Consider the following 15760-nt stretch of genomic DNA (forward strand, 5'->3'; position numbering starts at 1 on the left):
GCATGTTACGTAATATTTTATATCGTTGACCAATCCATATTATATTCACACATAACTGGACTATCCTGCAACTAAGTAAGAGATCTAAATATGTTGTTTCAATCACATGAATGTTACTTATACTAGTGAGGTATTTATCGTTTAATCAGATTCAGACAATAGTTTGTCCCACAAATTTAATGTCATTTTTCATTTTTTTGTGTTCAAACCTTTAATATCTCTGCCTACTCTCATCTTTCCTGGTGTGATTTGGTGAAACAAAGTAACATTAAGTTTTCAAGGTCCTTATCTTTCCTTTTACGGCTAAGTTTGTTACCAGCATATTGTAGCAAAAACAACACAAAATACAGAACTTTAAAATATCCATTATGGTATTCTTCCTTGTGAATTAAATCTTGCTAATAAAGTAACTGTGTTGCTCAGAAAGCTTCAGGGGATTAGAAGGATCACTTGCTTAAATTAGTATTTATCCAGATTAGTGCACTCTAAACACAATCTAGTCAAGCGAGGCTAAAGTCTAGTCATATCGACTGGTTTACGTTAGTCAACGATTATCCCGCCATAATCTTGGTAGAGATGCCTTCACGACTAACCCAAAAGGTCGCCTGACCAGAACATAATGGTCACAGTTCTATTTTAATCTGGTCCTACAATAAATGTCAGCACTGGGACGAAACTCACTAGTCAATCAGGTTGATATATTCGTCATATGAAAAAGCGCGGGAAAATATTAACAATTGTAGCGCCACGGTACGGCCTAGCGTACTGCACTGAACTATAGTACATTGTACACATACGTACACGACGAGCAAGGAACGTACAGCAGGGAGTTAGCAGCCAGACGGTTACGGTACGAAAAATTAAAAAAATATTATCATCCAGTGATATTGTCAGTAACCATTGCAAGGTTAGTATATTAGACCAGTTTTCTTTGGGCCTTTGGCCAGTGTCGTTTGTTAGTCACTTAAAAAGTATATAGTATATTAGACCATAAAGTGTGTATTTTCGATTATTCCAACTTGTGTACCAACAAGCTAAGATCTAGGTCCTAGGCTAGGCCTATCATGCAGTAGCTATAGGCGAATTGCCTAACGTTAAACCTAATGACGTTAAGCTGCCTTGTAGTTGTAGTAGTTGTACAGCACAGTTTATCGTAACAGTAGGCCTCCGTATATTTACAGTATCATGGTTGCCCCGGTATTCACGCGTTTCTCATGTTTGCAATGGACAATTTCTTTACAAAATAACAAACCTAAATTAAACTTAATATTTATAATCTGTATTAGAAACTTTAGCCTTAGGGGGATAGGACCTTGGCTATATTATTCTTGAAATATTTTAGGGGGATAAATTCACAGCAGTGTTTCTCCTGCACTTTCAGGGGGGACATAGCCTAGGCTTAGGTCCTAGGCCATATTATTTATACCTAGATTTGGTTTGAGTTAAGGATTAGCCTCCAATTAGGGTCACCCTAAGATAACGAATTAACTAGAATAGTGTGTATGGGATTGTGTAGTTGCGTGCGAAACTGTTACACTAAATAAGCTGATTATTCCTACGGCCATATAACCCCCCCCCCCCTCAGGCCGAGCCCTAAATAGTTTTTATAAAATACAGAGGCTAGGCCTATGTTTCATACGCAACATCAACTGAACATGACGCCAATCTTTTATTACCAGTTTGTCCACTGACCATCCTATCCAACAATCCCGTTAACAATTCACAGAAGAATACACTCCCCCTTCCAAAATAAACATTGGGGACCTTGGAGCAATCTAACAGCCTATTGCTGCCACAGCTGTGTCATATCAATTTATAGGCCTAGTTGTCAGTAATATAGAGGGGGAATATTTCTGGACAATTGCACTGACTTGTCCGGAAATTTTGGCTAAAATTTGTTATATATTCTAGCGACAGTTTTTTCTGCTATTTTTTAAGTTTGTACAAAACAGTTCCGATTCAGAACAAAGGTGGGTGGGTGTTTAATTTGTTGTAGCTGTTTGTAGGGAGTCATATAGCCTTGGACTAGGCTTCTTTCAAGATGGAATATTCCTCGCTTTACCTGTGGTACCGTGAACCGCAGTTGATCCCCCTAGGCTAACCCTAATTCCATTGGAAATAAAATAGGACATCTTTTACGGGGTGTTTCATTCAACTTTTTGGAAATACTACAATTTCAAACGTAAATGTATTTGGTTATCATTGTACACTTGACAAATGAAAATGTAGCTACCATAGCGGATTGATTAATGTTTGCACATGTTTCTTTTCCATACAGGTATCAAATGCATTCAGGCTTCTGTATCACTGCATAGTAATTTCACTTCCATTTCTACTGTACATTTTAGTAATGGGATGTGATTAAATAGTTGAATTGTGACTGGTATCGTACCGTACATGTTTACCCACATGCTGCACAAAATATGCACATGAACATTAGGGATGTGAACAAATAACAAAAGTTGTATGTCTATCACATTGGCAGATAGACGTCGTTTAATTGTGGAAGAGGATGCTACTAGCGAAGTGGTTAAGAAAGTCTATCCTTGGCTATTTGAAGATGAAGAGGTACTGTATGAATATGTCTTTGTAGATATTATTTATTATACAGTAGTCTGCGTAAAAGTAAAATTCAATCTTGTGGTTTCAAAAGTTATGGACATTTGAATATATTCACTTTATGCCCACCACTTGTTCGAACCACGACTTTGTTTTTCAAAAATCAATTCAAGACAGTGTTGCGCTAAGCAGCGCGATTGCAGGATTCCCACACTTTTTTTGCTGATACCGCTATTGGGAATTTGTAGGGGGGATGTTCCCCCTTAAAAAGAAACCATTTTGTTTTATTCTGAGCTAGAGCCCGATCTATACCTTTATCAGCAAGATCACTCCGCAAAACCTCATGTCCTCATCCCAAGACTTGGGAGCCTACTGCTCCTACATTGACCAGCTACAGTAGTCCCTCTCTACTTCTTTACCAATTCGCATCTTCCATCCCTTTCGACATGTCTAAACCATCTCAATCTACGTCTCTGAACATAATCCCGAATATGTGTTAGTCCTAAGCGATCTCTTAACTTCTCAGGTGAATTTACCATATGTACTGTATAATATCTAATTGATCTCATTTAACCATAGATACTACTTGAATTAAAGCGACTTGAAGGAAGACGACAATGGCACAGTTGCTTGGTGAAGGGCTTTCCAAGTATGGAGATGCCATAATCCGCTGCACTTTGAAGATGAAGCATCCCACTGTCATAGATACATCCATGGAGAAGGACGAGGGTGCCTGTTAAGGTACATTAGTAACAATTCAATCTGTAATTCACTATTCAAGTGATCATCACCCAGGTATGTGCTGGGTCTTCAAAAATGGACTACGAGCAAAGTCTGAGGCAGGGGTGGATGCAAAATATGTCTTGGTAAGGGGTATAACCATTCAGATGTATGGTAGTGAAAAATAAACACCTTCATTAGACATTAACGTTTGTCGTCTTGCATCATACAGTCTGAGGAAAATAGGGCGCATCCGTACATACTCAGACTGTGGTAGCACTAAAAGGCTAGTGCACGCATTTGTCTCTTCACATCTTGACTCTTGCAACAGACTCATTTATGGACTGCCAAATAAGCTCCAGCGTTGTACGAGCTGCCAGGTTGGTTACCTTATCTAGGAAGCGTGAACACATAACCCCCATCCTTGTAAATCTCCGCTGGTTACAAGTGAAGAAGCGTATCATGTGTAAGTTAATGCTTTTGACCTACAAAATATTAAATAAACTTGCTCCATACTATCTATGTAAACTTCTCAATATCAATGAACCGGTACATATTCTCAGGTCAAATGCTGCTACAACACTTATTGTACAAATGTCAGCACCATTACTTACGGTGAGAGTTCTTTTTTCAGCAGCTGCTAAACTCTGAAACCAACTACCACCACATGTTTGAAATGCTAAATCTATATGTAAATTTAGGACCTTGTTAAGACTTACTAGCAGAGGGTTGTGTGATTTTAAATCATGCTGATTTAAATCAGTGGGTTTTTTTAAATCACTGATTTAAATCACTTTTCTAATTCTTGGCAGGAAAAGTTGAATTTGTGGTCAGCATATTCTCTGAAATCAAGCAGTTCCTTATAAAATAGAGTCTCAATCAAGTATCAAAGCAATTTCAGTAAATCTGGGGGGGGGGGTGTATTTTCAGGGAGAAAAATCCTTGTCACATACACCGGTATGGCATGAGGCCTATCATGCTTAAACAAATTGAACAATTCTAGAAATTGCCTGCTAGAATCCCCTCAGAGTTCAGTTAAGTTCAGTAGAATAAGGATCAGGATGGACCCTGTGAAAGACCCTGTACCACAGATAACCCAGACTGCCAGATATGATCATGGATGAACACAATCAAGTGCTCAGATGATAACGAGACAGGCTGTGTATTGACGGTAGATTGCATAAATTATGGCTGTGAAGTACTTCATTTGGTACAAACAAGTGTCTGTGTTCAACAAAGGGAAATTGGTACAGTATCATGGGCCCCTTAGTGGAGGGGATATAGGGCCTAATTTTGAAATTATATTCAAGACTGTTGACTTCCCTTGATTGTCCCGAAATCAAATTAAATCATTGGGCTGACTGCTCGTATGTGATATGGGTGGGTATAGATGTTTTTGGAAGATTTAGGTAACATTTGAGAGGAAATTGAACTTTTGATTATTGCAAAATTTATCTGATTATTAAAAAAAAAGAAAAAAATCAACTCTGAATTAGCATTTATATTTGCAATATGGGTAATGTTTTGTATAATTATATTTTTTTTGTGTGCAGTGCATTGCAGCATTGTGGTCTTGGACGGAATGCCCTATATAAAAACGTTTTATTATGATTAAGGTTATTATAACATGTTTGAAGTTATGGATATGGATATAGAATGTCTATTCCAATTTCCAAAAATATATTGTTCAAGATGCAAATCCATGGGTGGAAGTAGGTGGTACGTGACAACCTGCCCCCACTTCCCCCTATATGCCTATATGTATTATAGGCTACACGATATGCAATTTGATCCATTTTTATGATGCAATGTTACATTGTTACAAGCTGAGTATATGGAAATCTAGTCTACTTTACTTTGGAAACAAGAGGCATTTCAATTTATCACTGTCTGCATATTCTCAAATAATATCTTCCTTGTTCAACTTTCACACTAGTTGCCAGCTGAATCCTGAGGTTCAAATTTTCATGTGTCAATCTGCTTGCTAGTCTGCTCTCTATTATCTTCATTTTACTGAAGACCTCAGAATATGGTATATGGTTGTTAATTCAGGGAAAACATGTTCTCGGACCTCAGGAATCTGTAGGTATCAATGAAACCTATCTGCTTTGGGTCCAAGATACGAGTTTGACAACTGATACATATTCTTGACAAATGGAGCAACTCTTTCAATACAATCTCAGTATTTGATATTTTTCCATTAATGTTTCTATATTTTGCTTCAAATGTTCCTTATCAGTTATCATTGTCTTGAATCCCTCAAGCTGAAACAATGACATGGATGCAATCATTTTTTATGGCCCATGCCAGTAGGGGCCCACGACAAATAACTGAACAATTGGCATAACTTAAAGATGCTTGCTTGGGTTGAGCTCATACTTGATATTACTTAGCTAAGTAGCCTAGACCTTATCAAATGATACAAATATCTTTGCTGAAAATAAGACCTGTGATGTATTTAGTACTCTACTTTAATATTATCACCTAAGCAATTTATCGAGTATTGAGTATTGCTCTCCGGACTGCAGATGAGTGAATCTGTGATATTTTTGTCCTATCGATGTTACCAAATATGACATAATATCACTCTTCTGAAATGTCATGATGTTATGAGTGCTTTAACATTCTGTTGTTGATTTTTCTTTTAGAGTCTAGAATGCATGCAGCAATTCTGTAAGTTCCGACTCTACTGAATGAGAAGTTGGGTGCTATGATTGTATTTGCAGATGAGGATAGTGTAAGTACCCAATATATTATTTAAATCAACAGTATGTAAACTATGGGTCAAGGCCATCAGAGGTGGTCTGATATTGTATGTTACAGTGTCGAGGGTTCATCATGATATTGCCCTGGTAGTGTTTCCTTTGGGGTATTCAGCAATTTTAGGTCTGATGCCATATGGGCTATTTCAGGAAATAACTCAAAATTAATATTTTCCTACAGATTGTATGGTCACAATGCTTTGAGCATTTTTCACAGTGGTACTTAGGTAGTGCCTCCTTTGGGTTCTTAGGATTTGGGGGCCTAAGTCACCTGTAGACCATATGGGCCAATTTATGAAATCACTCAAAATGATACTTTTCATACAAATTTGCCCTAAAATTGGTTTAGCCCTAACATTTGTTGGGGCATCTTTTTTTTTTTTGGGGGGGGGAGCATTTTTTGGCATCCTTATTTCTGGGGGGCCTTGAAATATTTGGGCCCTGAAAAACTTCTGTCTGCAACAAAGGCCCGCACATCTGATCATTATTCCCTAACTAAATATCACATGTATGACCTGGGAGTGTTCATAGCTGTAAATATAGTATGGGCATCATCACAAAGGTAGAATAGACTAGTATGTGATAACTGGAACAGAATGTTGGACAGATTTCAATCTGTAGTTGCAGTAACCATAACCCAATGTGGATTTCCTGATCAGCCCCAAGTGTATTAAAATCATCTAGTGGAATGAATCCCTACCATGATGTAATTAGCTGTAACAAGATGTCATAACTCATGGCAAATATTCATTTCTCTCTAAAATACACGGAACCAGTGCACCATTTAGCTCTGTTGTTTCATTTATACTCTGCTATTATTTATATCATCAAAAATAGTATTACTTGTAGTGAATACGATGTACTGTAAATTGATTTGAAAAAATATTTAAGAAATTATTTATTTTGATTCCTTCGTTGGTGGAGTATATTTGTTTGTTGGTCACTCATGGCCATCATGGTGGATCAGCCACCTCTCCCATTTTCTGAAACTGGAAAGCGCTGTATATTGAATACATATACCTTAATTTCTTTGCAGGTTACAGACTTGTCAGACGTGCCAGTTTATATCCAGGTGACAGAGGATGAAGGTGTTCCAGAGTACACTGTGATAGTGGAAACCTTGCAAGTAGCTACTTTGAAAAGTTTGTTCGCAGCCATGTGCAATTATTTGGCAGTGTTCTATGTCCTAAATATGGCATATGAGCCTTTGCTGGAGAAAACCCTTCAGTTTTAAAAAAAATTATTTTGAATGTTGATGATACTACACCGGCAGATAAATCAGTCAATAAAATTCTCGAGAAACTAAACATGCAAATCGCTAAAAATTGATGGCCTAATTACTGCTCCAGGCACCTACCATTTTTTGTACAGTTTTTTTGGCTCAAACTGTCATCACATTTATAACATAGAATACTGCCTATCAATTGCACTAGCATATATGAGTCAAATTAGGCTAAGGTGTTATAAAACTGTAACTAACTTGCAAATAATAAGTCATTGAAAATTTTTTCATTATCATTTGAGCTGTTGCGTGTGTTAGTTTTGACTTACAAAATGTTGTTATTTTTGGTTACGATGCCGAAGGCCGAGTAACCTATGCGATCAAGTTGGCGTGTGTGAGGGTGCGTTTGTTTTGCTATCTGACCGAGGACTTGAACAAAACAATTTCTGGTCCTCGGTTGTGATTTCTAAAGAATCACCACGTCCTCGGAAGAATTCTATTGTATGGGGTATTGTTAAGGTTAGGGTACGTGGATTTGAACAATGGAAAATACAATGGGGTCCTCAGTCTGAATGTAATGCAAACATGTGTGTGTGGGTATGCGTTTGTTTTGCTATCTGACCGAGGACTTGACAAAAGAATTTCAGGTCCTCGGTTGTGATTTCTAAAGAATCACCACGTCCTCGGAAGAATTCTATTGTATGGGGTATTGTTAATGTTACGGTACGTGGATTTGAACAATGGAAAATACAATGGGGTCCTCGGTCTGAACGAAACACAAACATGTATATGTGTGTGTGTGATGTGACAGCTTGCTCGTAAACACGATATCTCAACAACGACACATTGGATCAATGTCATATTGGACTGGTGATGTGTGGATGATCCCTATTGTGTTTGTTCTCCATCACATGAATATTAATAAGTGGGTAGGGCTTAAAGTAAAATTCTTAAAATGTCAATATCTTCGCAACGGTATGTCCGATCTGCTTCATACTTGGTATGGTGATGTAAGTGGTTCATTGTCACATGACAATGGAATTTCATCTAATTAATATTCATGAGTAGGTGGGGCTTAATCCTTAATTGCTAGAAATAGCTTGTAAACCTGAAATCTTAGAAATTAAATGTTGAATTACTGTCATTTTGAACTAGTACATGCTCCATGATTAGTAGATGTTCCCTATTGTTTTTGTTGTTCATGACATGAATATTAATGAGTAGGCAGCAGTTAAAGTGAAATTCTTAAAATGTCAATAACTTTGCAACGGTATAACCGATCATCTCCATACTTTGTTGATTGGTGGTGGATAATAATAGTTACATTTTCATATGAAAATAACATGTAACCTCATTAATATTCATGTGTTTGTTGGCCATATAGCATTTGTTGTCCCTCATTCCTAAACTCCTGTCATTCGTCACGTTTGACATGTTTTCCTGGTTCCTGGGAGTTGCTGATCTTATCTATATTTGTTTTGCTTTATAAAACCATGAAATTGGCTAGCCAGGCCATTAAAGGACTAGTCCAGTGACAAATTAAACTGGACTGAAAAAAAGTAACCTTTGCAATTAAGTTGGCATATGTGTATGTTGTGATGAGTTGGCATGTTTGTATGTTTTGATCAAGTTTGCGTGTGGGTATGTGTGTATATGTATGTTGCATAAATAGCTGGCTCAGACAATTAAAGGGATAGTCTATAGTGAAAAAGTAAATAAACTTAATAATCTGGTATTACTGTACATATACCTATAGAGTATAGGGAAGTCTTATGTGAGTGGGCTAGATTAATGTGTTGGTAGTAAGGTGTGAAACTGGTAAAATCTGATGGGTGTCAGGTGGGGGGGGGGGGTTGTCAGATGAGTAGGGTGATGTTGGGATCATGGTTGTAGGATGGTAGGTGAGGCTGCAGGTGGTATGATGGTAAGGGTTCCGCTCTGGGTTGGGGATATGGGTTGTGTCGTATGATCCCCATGTGTTTGTCTGGAGAGGGGGTGTGGGGTGGTGAAATGCCTAGAGTCAACTATATCACTTTTTTTCAACTTTATATGTACATCAATAAAGGCATTAATTTTTGGTTTTGTTTACGATGGCCAGGTAATCTACAGTTTAGCATGTTTGCAAGTGTATGTATAATCTTAAAAACAATAAATTTAATTACTGTAAATGTATTGAATAACTTGTAGATATGCTACATTATCATTACATGGACCTCATTGTTTTTGTTGTCCAGTACATGAATATGTGGGTGGGGCTTGTAATCAAATTCTTAAAATGTCGATATTTTTTCAAATATATGTCTGATCACCTTCATACTTGGTAGGTTGGTACAGTAGTGCTACAGGAAACTGAAATTTCATTTATATTCATGAGTGCAACTGACAACTTTATGTCTGATCAGCTTCAGTTTGGTTTCAGTTGTCTGGCAATAAGTACAATACAGGTATATAACAATAACAAATTCTGACTTATCTTATTTCATAAACTCTCATCGGCATCAGAACCACTAAACCTTTGGGTTTTCTGGTTCTTCAATTACTGATGAAATCAGACAATCTTTTGTACTTACTATTGAGGTGAAGCATATGTAGTGTTTAAGAGAAAATATAAAATGTGATTCCAAATTAATACAGAAATTCTTGCTTTCTTTTTTTCATGTGAGAGGGCTTGATGGTCTAGCAGTGGTTAAGGCCCAATCAGGTTTTATATCCAAGAATTGTTCCCACCAGTTAGCTCAACAGACAGCTTTGTACCTATAAGGGAGTTGTCGCAGGTTCGAATCTGTGGTGGGTCATATAAAACTAGTATAGAAAAACTACTTTTATCCATGGGCAAGACTAACTGGATTAGTCAAGTGACTGCTGGACTAATCATTTAGGTTGCTTGACAAAAGCCTGGTCGATAGAGCATTGATGAAAGACTAGCAAAAACTGGTCATGTGACTAATTGAATAAGTCAATTGACATCTTGACTAATCGTTTAGGTCGCTTGACTAAAGCCTGGTCGATAGAGGCATAATTGAATGACTAGTAAAAACTGGTCATGTGACTAATTGAATTAGTCAACTGACATCTTGACTAATCGTTTAGGTCGCTTGACTAAAGCCTGGTCGATAGAGGCATAATTGAATGACTAGTAAAAACTGGTCATGTGACCAGGTTTACTTAGTCATATGACCAGAACTATTTGGTCACTGGACCAAAAGTTAGTCAAGTGACTAGAATTAATTGGTCGATAGAAGCATTGTCTGGACTAATGTACTCTAGTCATCTTGACTAGATTATGTTTACAGTGTGTATACGTGACTGATATAAGTGTGTGGGTCCAAGAAGGCTTAGATATAATGAAAGGACTGGTCTGGTTTTTATTTGAAACCAATACACTCTGGTATATTCTTCTGAATGGTAATGCTTGCCATGATCTTGGTCATTTGTATATATGGAGGAAAGAGGAGCTATTTTAATTACTGACATTTCAAGGGTTCCGGGGGGTGGGCAGAGGGATAAGGATCATTGTATTCGTGTATAATGGAATAAATTCGAAAACAGAAAGAAACTCTGTAGTATATATGTGTAGCTCTTCTTACCCGCTTCGTTGTTATCTTGTACGGATACCATGGTAACCAAAACAAATGCAATCTCTTGATAAAATATGAATATAAGACAAATTTTGTATTATTTCCCGCGTGTTTGGAACAGACACAAACATACATACATTAGACAATTTTGAAGGTGTCAGGATCCGAAGGTGGGGGTGGGGGGTTGGAGTGGATTTGTTCCAATTCGGTTACTGATTATCTCTTTTAATATTTATAATTTGTCATCGGGTAAACGTTTTTTGTTGCTTGTTAATTATCTTCAATTGTTAAAAATATTATATTGCAACACCTGGACCTTATCATTAGTGTCTAGGATTGGGTGGAGAGTTTAGGGCGCCAAATAATACAGGAACAACTCACGTAAACTTTTGTATCACGTTTATTCCAAACTTAGAAACAACCTTATAAAAATAAGGAAGTGAACGGAAATACATATCTTTAAAATATTTTTTTTTGAGATAAAAGTCTGTAAGTAAATCACGAGCATCGTTATGATAATAAACAAACGAGCATATCATTTCAACATTCAGTAGAACACTTGTACAGATGTACACTTTTGCTATCCTTTCTTCTAAGTTCAATCTTACTCAAATATGAACTCAAATTTATCAAGGTAAATGTTCCTGCGAAGGTTCCACGTACACTCATGTGTATAAGTCATTAAATACCTGTAGTTTCTAGGTCAGAAATGAAGATGAACTGGTAATATAACAGATGGTGACCGATGCGAAGCAGCGCGATTCAACATTGTTGTTCTTTGTTTAGTTTAAAACCATAACATAAACTGGCTTTATTGCCTATTATTTGTGTGTGGAGTGCATATATAAACGAAATTGCTTGTGAACATCAGACTCACTGTTTTCCAGAGTGCAGATGCTGGACATTTGGCGATTGATATAAATGAAGGAAGAGGTGATACGGTTATTTATAAAATGTAAGAAAATTTAAGAATATTTTGTAATTTGTGAAAATATTATATATTCGTGATTTTTAATAAACTGTAGAAGAAGATCTTGCAAATATATTTTTAGTGGCTCCAGATTCGCTCTGTGGAGTAAATCATTACAGATGATTCGGTGGAGCTGTGATTAAATCACTTCCCACGCACATTTACACAACAAGACCATTATACCAGTCAGAATGTGAGGGTGATTATACTACTGTTTTGTTATGTTGTCTAGATACCATGGTAACCAGAGAAGTAGACACGTATGTTGTGACGCTGTATACGAACACAATGTTGAAAAATATCACGCACATGAATAAGTTTTTTTCCTTTGGATACTGCGTCGCAGATATATATATATATGCTAAGCCTTTGTCGTATATTGCTTTCTGGATTTTTTTAAAAGCATCTTAGATGTACAGTACACTCACCTTTGGAGAAGCTGGATGATCCGTTTACAGCAATGGTTTGATGACAAGTATAACTTAACGGATGTAACATTAACATAGCTGTTAACAGTATCGACTTAATTGCCATCAAATAGCACTCAAAAGCTTTCATTAGTTTGATAATTTTTTTATAACTTGGATAGATGCTTGAACTCATTGGAAACCTGGTTGCTCTTTAACCAGCATCGGAACTTAAATAACACATCACATTTTCATAACATATATACATACTAGCTTCACCTTCTTATACATGTAGGAACTTATTCTAAAATCCTGCTGTGGCTAATACAAGCGGTCAGATTCATAGTTCCTACTATAATATTGCTAAGTATACCGTTGTTCAAATAACATGGACACCTAGAGTTTCCGTAAGAAATATATATAACTCGAACCAATTACAAATAGAAAGCCGCATATATTTTTCATTTCATTTCCGTCATCACCAGTATAAATATGCAATATTTCAAAACAGGAGAACCAAAGACTAAGACATATTAAAATGTGTACATTAATATGAACTTAAAGATAAGAAAGTAAAAAGTTTATATATACTTGAAAACTTATGTTACTAAAAACAATCTACAAAAAGGATTGAAGTCATTCCCGATGTTTGAATATACTTTACAGCAAAGCAAAGAAAACAAAACTGAAGGGCTTTATTCCATTTTTTTTTGGGGGGGGGGCAAGATATTAGGATTGTTTAATTTACTATTGGCTTTAACTAAAATACCCTTAGGTGCAGGATACAGTGGATGTTCCATACGAATAGTTCAAGGCTTCTCAATATAATAGGAATAGTCCAATCAAGACGCTTAAAGGAATAATTAGTTAACGGAAGATCTGTAAATGATGCAGATTATAATTTTGATAATTTTTAAACTTATTTAAGGTTTATTGTTACATCATTATTGATGAAAGAATCATCTCTCGCGATGAAAATGGTATAAGTAATGCTATAACTGAAACAGCACCTTTGACGATGGTATAAGAGGGATTTTTCTGAAATACGTTCTAAGCTGATTTACTGATACAACTGTCTGGTATAACCCCAACCAAATAGTTTTGGAAAACTCGGGCAATATGCTGATAATTTTTTGGGCACTATACTGATAGAAAAATAAAGTGCAATGTGTTTTTCAATGGTTAAACTGGTATTATTATATCATCATTATTGTAACGACTTGCCCAAAATTGATAACCAATATGGAAGGGTTATAAGAAGGCAAATGATTTTATGTAATTGGCATGCGATGTAATAACCCAAGCATACCTATATACCTATATAATATGTACATTCAGATGTAGGCGCGTGAAAAATTGTGGTTATATTTTGTGGGCAAGTCGTTACAGCTCTCCCAATTCAAATCGGGCCCAATGCGCATATGAGTATGCATAGCTATATAGAGACTTCAAACTAGTCTTGGTGATTTTCTACCTTTAAGATATTGACATGCAATATTCTGTTGAATATCATCATTATATTTGTTTTAAACTGTTACAGATCAGTGAGCTATGGGACATTAGTAGGTGATACAGGTCACGGTAGGAAAGAGCATTAACATAGGATATGATCTTCATTTCCCAGACACTCTTGAAATGTGCGCAATGTTACATATTGTCAAGTGTCTACTTTCTATCAGGCTCACAGTATACGTTAGAAAACCATGTGAGGATATTACAAAGTTTCATCACAATGTTAACATCATCCCAAGCTTTGTAATTTTCAACTTTCTGTTGGTGCTAGAAAACTACTTTCCATATTTAACAATAAACTGTTCCTACTCCCCTCTTTCAACGCCCTTTCATGTGATTTGGAAGTATATTAATGTGTTCCTAAAGCATCCATCACGTTGTTGTATTATGTTATTAATTTAACATGAAACGAAACCTTATACAGTCGTCAATGTTTAGATATATGTGTACGCATTAATGAAGTGGTAATTAATGAAATTAATGAAATCACACTGTGGACATTGTTTTAATTCAGTAAACTTGAACCCAATTAAAGACAATCGGTCCTAAAAATCCATGTATTGCCTAATTATCTTAATGCTCTACTTTCTCTGGTTTTATTTGTTATTTATAAATGACCATATCAAAGATGAAAAACAACTTCCTTGGAAATTTTAATGGAGGGGCGGGGAGTGGCTAGGTTTCCATACTAAAGTAACGATCATTATATATATATTTTTTTTAAATGTTCATTTGTCAAACAACGAGGACTTATTTGTCTCGATGTTTGTATCGTACAATACAGCATACGTCAGAAGCCCTTGTGACGAGGTATGGTACAAATAATATGAGGTATGGTACAAATAAAGGAAACTAAATGAAGTCTCCCTTCCACGCTCGTACTCCAGCACTTTAGTCCTATATCCTTATTATTGTTATCCATCTTTCTCCGCATGTAGACCCCTCTCTTATAGAAGATAGTATTATTGTCGTGTGAATCAATGAACATTCTCAATTTTAAAATAGAGAATATTCAGACAGATAAATACATATAAAGCGAAATGAATCTATCGTGCTTCCAGTATCTCAGACTAAAAATGTTTTATTGGTGAAAATATCGATGCATACTTTACATATCTAGAATCTTTACGTTGTGATGTCACTGTTCGCAGCAATACAACAGTTAGTAAATGTTACTCGGTTTTAATAGTTTGAGTTGTAATGGCATTAGAGGGATCCCTATTGATTATATTTCATTATTGATTTAGATTAATGTATATATACGTGACTGATATGAATATGTGGGTCCAAGCAGGCTTATGAAAGGACGGATCTGGGTTTAACTTGATCCTAAGAAACAAATGTATCGTTAGGTAGGTTTGTTAAACTTCATGTACTTTGACATACTAGGAAAATTAAAGGAGAGATGACTACTTAAAAGTTTAACTAAAAGATTCAATTTAAGGTTTTCATTTCATTTTTAAGAAACGTCCTTTTTACCATCCTCTGTAAGTACAATATTATGAATAAGCAGCAGCATTATGATACAAAAAAGTCAACGGGGAATCTGAACTAATAATGGCTTTAAAATATTTGTAGTATTTCTTTCGTATTTTGAATAACGGCTAAATAAAAAAATTAAAAAACAGTCTCGACAAATCTCGAAGGAGCCTGGGCCCGAGGGGGGGGGGGTGTTCAAAGTACCTAGTAATGTGGTTGATTTTTTAAAATTCACCACCCGGCAAATTAACTAATATTGTGTCTTCATAATTATATTCAAGTGCTGACGATACTATAATGCAACATCCGGGCCTTGTATTCTCACATGGTCCTTATTGTTATTAGTACTCTTTGCATCAGAACCATTCAATATGTCTGCATCATATGGTATAAGAAACACTTTGATGTAGTTGAGTCCATTTACGTCCTGATTCCGAGCCTAGTGCGAGACCACTTGGTTCGAGTATGGTACTCTTGAGTCCGAACAGCGTTCTATAAAGTTTATGAGCAACCCAAACCAAGTCCGAGTCCAGCTAATATATATAGACACA

The 15760-nt window shown here is 36.2% G+C and overlaps 2 protein-coding genes and 1 long non-coding RNA gene across 10 annotated transcripts in view; 2 read left to right on the plus strand and 1 right to left on the minus strand.

Moving 5' to 3' along the window:
- The window catches only part of LOC139970080 (uncharacterized), a 496120-nt gene that overhangs the window by 372825 nt on the left and 107535 nt on the right, over positions 1-15760 (minus strand). The gene's annotated exons all lie outside the window — the stretch shown is intronic.
- The window catches only part of LOC139970032 (uncharacterized), a 445342-nt gene that overhangs the window by 81722 nt on the left and 347860 nt on the right, over positions 1-15760 (plus strand). The gene's annotated exons all lie outside the window — the stretch shown is intronic.
- On the plus strand, positions 462-8515 carry LOC139970102 (uncharacterized). 3 transcript variants are annotated; one of them, XR_011794000.1, is made up of 5 exons: positions 462-907; positions 2486-2568; positions 3139-3300; positions 5928-6016; positions 7078-8515. It is a non-coding gene; the product is annotated as an uncharacterized lncRNA (long non-coding RNA). The 3 variants fall into 3 exon arrangements; XR_011794002.1 differs by having other exon boundaries at positions 462-850; XR_011794001.1 differs by lacking the exon at positions 2486-2568.

This window comes from Apostichopus japonicus, chromosome 7, assembly GCF_037975245.1.
Source record: "Apostichopus japonicus isolate 1M-3 chromosome 7, ASM3797524v1, whole genome shotgun sequence".
Lineage (NCBI taxonomy): Eukaryota > Metazoa > Echinodermata > Holothuroidea > Aspidochirotida > Stichopodidae > Apostichopus > Apostichopus japonicus.